This window comes from Setaria viridis, chromosome 5, assembly GCF_005286985.2.
Source record: "Setaria viridis chromosome 5, Setaria_viridis_v4.0, whole genome shotgun sequence".
NCBI lineage: Eukaryota > Viridiplantae > Streptophyta > Magnoliopsida > Poales > Poaceae > Setaria > Setaria viridis.
Window position 1 is genome coordinate 37,562,859 of NC_048267.2, and position 5,697 is coordinate 37,568,555.

Here is a 5,697-nt window from a genome sequence, read left to right on the forward strand (position 1 = left end):
ACGCCGGTCCAGGCGCAGGTCGGCACGGACGCGTTCCAGCCCAGCGTGCGCTCGTGCGGCGTGCCCGCGAGGAACGCTTGCAGTGCCGACATCGACCGCTCCTGCTGCGGTAGCTCCGCGGACGCACAGCCGAGCGCCGCAGCGGTGACTAGCACCAAGAGCAGCAAGGGTGCGCCTATTCTTTTTGGTCGTGCCACAATGCTAGCGCGTGCCGGGCAGGACACGCAGTTACGCTTGGATGGACGCGAACGCTGTCGACATGGGAGCCGCTCGCAGCTTCCAGCAATGACGTATGTTGTCATCAATTTTAAACCGCACAAACCAGCAAATCAATCTGCCTAACCCATAATCATGTGGTTTGATTTGAGAAACCGCGTAAACTCATGATAAACCGCCGTTGAACAGGCCTAGTTCCGTGTCAAGTGCGGACGTGTCGATTGGACGTGGAGTTTCGGACATGTATTTTTCACGGAGCCTTCCTCGTCGACTGCGGACGTGTCGATTGGGCGTCAAGTTCCGGACATGTATTTTTCACTTGTGCTTGTGACCGTATGGGTTATCAAAGCCACTCATTTTTTAATCAATGGTGAGATGACTCATGGGTAGGTGACAAGTACATGAGGTAGGTAGTGAATCAAATAATGATCGAGATAAGTCATGTAGTCGTATGTACACGTGGTTTACCTTTTCCGTGGAGTTCCGGCCGAACCTCACTCGGCCGGGTCCGTTCCTGGTTCGTCTGATCCTCTCTACGCATGGCAGCTTCCGATCGATCGGATGCAAGCACGCAGCAGCAGGAAACTGGAAAGCAGGCGCTTCTCGTCTCCGAGCGCTGAGTACTGATAGGATGCAGTCATGCAGAGACGCGTTCACTGGGTCCTGTGGTGCGCTGCGTCCTGCGTACCTGCAGCGTCACCACGCGTGTTTCTAGAAACCGTGCTGGTCTGCTGGAGGTTTCGAGTGGAAGCCACTAGCTTCTTCACTTTTTAAAAAAGCCAAGAAGTTTTGTCCATGGCATGCCGGTGATTAGGTCGATCGGCATGTGTTACTGAAGAGTGAAGACCCTACCTCCCATAGGTTAGTCACGCGATTAATATTCTAAAACTGTAAGAGAGTACCTAAGCCCTGAACCTCATAGCAGTAACCGGGCAGCTACATTAAGCGAGAGCCGGTGGGCGCGGGCGCGGGTGAGGGGGGGAGGGTGGCGTCAAGGCTCGAGACGGTGCTGCTGGCGCGGAACGCGGGCCTGTCGTTGTTCGTGGGCGGCGGCGCCGGGGTGCCGTCGAGCGGCGGAGAGGGAATCCCGCTCGTGGCGTCTTGCTCTTGCCCAGGCTTGCCAGGAGGAGGATGCCGATCACGAGGAGGGACGGGAGGCTGGCGATGGCGAGCTTCTGGGACGCCATGTGCGACGACGGTGGTTTTGCGACGACGGCGACGTACGAGGAGCTAGTGCTGGATGGCCTGGCCTCATGCTTGGTCGGCGGAGATCAGTGCGCGCCCAAGCGCGTTGTGCTTTAATTTACGTCTGTGGCACCGGCAAGCTGTTTCCATAACTGGACATCGCGTCTGGCCAAGGCGAAGCATTTCAACAGTTATGGTAACTTGGGAGTACGGGACGGAGGGCTGGTGTGTTCGCGGAGCGCCGGAGCCTACCGGTGCGTGTTCCTGAACATTGGGCGTACAGTTCCCTGAACATTTGCTTGGGTTCGTTGCTCTCTACGCACGGGTTCGTTTCCGATCGAGCACACAGCCTTGATTGATTGCATGAAGAAGCTTTGTTCATTTGTTGTGCCGGGTTGACTAGGTTGATAAAGAAATTCAGTCCCTTCCGTAGGCTAGGGTGGCGGGCTTTATATCGTAAAGTATCAACTGCACCTCTAAACATTCTAGTTCTAAACTAGATATGGTGCAATGCACAAGAAGACCGCGCGTTGAATTTTCAAAAAAAAAATCAAACATATATTAGATTGTGCATAATTTATAATAAAACAAGGTTAAACTTAAACACAAGTATACGATAAGAAAAAAACACAAATGTGACTTAAAAAAATATGGGCACACATAGATATACCTAAAGAAAAACAAATCAAATAAAGTTTCCATGCAAAAAGTAGACATCATATTTGAATAGCACTAACTAGAATTCATAAACTAAGTAGCATTCCTATGTAGCTCCACCTAATCATAAAAATACTATAATACAAGCTATAACTATCACAAAGAGATAGATCAACCATAAACATCTTGCCAAATTTGATACATGTGTACCAAGAGTAGTTTTGTTGCTAGTAAGGTTGTTGGCTTCCCTCTTCTGAAAAATCCATCTTATTTTCTTGAATGCTTCTTTCCATGGCTCAGTGTACAGCGGACTCGTTACAAATACCTAGTGTACTCTTCGATTCTTACACATATAGAAGTACCTAGCTTTTATACGACGATTTTTGTACGCAAGAGCCTGTCGAAGAACATCAAATAATTTTTTAATGCTTTCTTTGTGTTTCCATGTGCTTTCCAGTTGAACATGCCTTTCTCCTTCGAGCAATAATATCTTTCTGTGTTTTTTCTTGCTTCAAGACGCAACATCAATTCACGATATAAGTATGTGTATTTGATCATAACTCTTTGCTTCACGTCACCAATACCATATTCATCATGACGACATAATATCAGAGCCTATTCAATTCACGATATAGGTCATTTTGACTTTTTCTATGTTCATAGATGTTTGTATTACGCTTTTTAACTATATTTTAGCATCTTAAACACTAGACACAAACTTAAGCATCTTCTCCTTTTTATAAGCAGCTAGTAGAGAAAAAACTACTTTTCTAAGCCTAGTATCTTCTCTAAGTATTCCCATTGTACATGGACTAAAATACATGATGCATGATGGTCCTTACGGAGGTGATTGGTAGGCTGAAGTGCCGAATTAGCTGTGCTGCGGTGGGCGTGGAGGACTGGAGGCCAGGCGACTACGGCACTGGTAGATAGTATATAGGTGCCGCCTGCCGGGACGGTAGGAGATGCACGTGGTGAGGACGACGATGTTCGAATGCATCAAGAGAAGAAGAGAAGTGAGCGCCGAATTGCCGTAACAAAAGTTAATTCCACTATTGAGAGTAGCAGAGAGATCTCTACGAAAAAAAAATCTGTCGAGGAATTGTCTCTAGGAGTTTTATTGAAGGGACGTGTCTTGAGTCACCTCACCGCAAAGTGTAGGAACTGATGCTAGGAGTCCTATTGGAACTCCGTAGTCCTGTAGCTGGCAGTGGCCTCGTGCGTGCGGATTACCTAGATTATGATACAGTTTTTGTCCATGTAATCTACGCTCAAATTCAAAAATCATACAATCCACCCTCCGAAAACTAATCTGAGCAGTTTTGGTCCGGCTTATTGGACGGGCCTTAACAGCAGTTTTGCAGCCTGAAAAAAAGTAAAAAGGTTCTTCTTCCATGGGAGCTAACGAAATATGAAATTATTTCCCACATTTAAAAAGTTAGACAACCCAACTTGGAGCCTGTCAGCTTGAGCCCCGACATATTGCAATATGATGTTGGAGACCAATTTTGCTGGTTCTATGGGGATGGGCTTAGGAATTGATTAGGCCCCAAATAAAATCACGCTTTTACAGGACTGGCTGGGTCCACAAAATGATTCTAAATAAAATATCAAAACCAGTATCAAAACCAGCCTAATGTACACCCCAAGCTAATCAAATTGGTATTTGGGCATCCTGCTAATGCGGTGCTCTATGTTGGCATTAGCACTAGGGCACATACTTCTCTCCCTCTCCATGTCTGGACCTAGTGTCGGATGGTAATGTCACTTGTAAAATTCCCGCTAAGCCTGCAACATAAGTATCGTGTTGCAACACTCGAACTTTTTCATTGAGTGCTAAATCTTTTGTAATATCTAAAAATATTGTACGCAACGCTAAAAAAAATCTTCCACAACACATCAAAATATAATTTGCAACATAAAAAAATATGCTAAAAAATTAGCTCACTACCATCTAATCCGAAGAGAAAACCAACAAAGAAAATGAAAAGAAAATTTGATATTGCATGCTGTTCCTGTCTGCTGCACACATGAAAGCGTGATGTTTGCAATAATAATTTATCATTGCAACATTTCTTTTTGAATCGAGGCCTCCCGCCATTTACATTGAAAGAACGGAAATACCTGTCTGGATATATTGTCAGAAGATTAACAAAAGTGGGGGAAAAGAAGCAAGTTCTCCCTTAGACGTAGGACTCCCTAGCCTGATTATTATTGCAACATGAAAAGGATACAATCTGAACGTCCCAAATATGATGTATTGCAACAAAATAAAAAAAATACTAAGAAAACATACTTCTAATGGCACCACAATCCTGAAACATGTCAGATTGACCATTGCAACACAAAATCAAACATTAAAACACCACACATCTCAGTAACAGAAATAGAGGAGACGGAATAGGATGGGGATTATCAGCGATCTCCATCAACTATGCTTGGAAGCACATGCGGACAGTGCAGAGAGGCTACAGGAGTCCCCGACCGCCCATTCATAAGGAAGTGGAGAGGAGGGATGAATGGAGGGGAAGCGAAAGGCGAATGTGATGAGGGTGGTAAGCTAATGCGGAGAACCCGCAAGAGTTGTTGATGAATATGGGCTTGATGGGTTGTGGAACAGAGGGATGGAGGAGGGAGAGGGGCGGGGTGGCAGCCAACAGGCCATGGCTAGCTAAGCCATTCGAACTACACACGCGATGTACATTTACCAATCGGCGAAACATCGACACAATGTTTTTTTAAAGGTGAATGGAATAGTTTGGACCAAACATAACTAGTTATCGGAATCGTATTGGTAGTCTTATGCGACGAGATAACAAATAGACAACATCTACAATGATTCATGTTTTTTTTATCATGGTAATATTATATATCTTAATTTATGGAAGTAAGTAAGAAAAATGTTATAAGGTGCATGACAATAACAATTAATATAATAGTGAAGGAGTAGTTTCAAAATCATAAATTTTGGCTTATGAATAGTTGCTTTGCGAAACATCCATTTCTTTCTCCTACCTTCATCTCTGTTGTCCATGTTATAAAAAATTCCTATATGGCATCCAGCGGATCCACTGGTCAGTTGACCCAATGGTTGTAAAAGATCCCAAACTGCAATGACAATTCTTTTTTTTTTCCGACGGGAGACAATGCTTGAGACGGCTGACGTACGAACATAATTTTTGTCATGAAAAAAGAGCCATTTTTCAGAAAAAAGAAAAACCATCATCATTGTAACGTTGTTAGAACATGACTCAAACCATTCTTATAGCTTATGTTTCTTTGAACTAAAATAGCCCTATTTAACCCAGTGACTAGTAGCGTCCTATTTGAACAAATTATAGGCTAGTTTAGCAGGACTTCAGCTTCTCCTAAAATAAGAAGGAGCCGAAGGAGCTCTTTTTTAGCTTCGACTTCTTCATATAAAATGGCTCCAGACCTCTAATGCTCTAGGATGAAGCTATTTTTGATCAAACTGTTTGGTAATGTTGCAGCTGGAGTCGCAGGATAAGCCGAAGCTGGAGCCCTACCCAGTTAAATTGAGCTTCCATCAACGGACCAAGATAGACAACCGCAGGATCCAGAACGAACGGTCCGGCGACCTTCTTCCCGCGAAACAAGACGAAGGCAACTAACATCGAG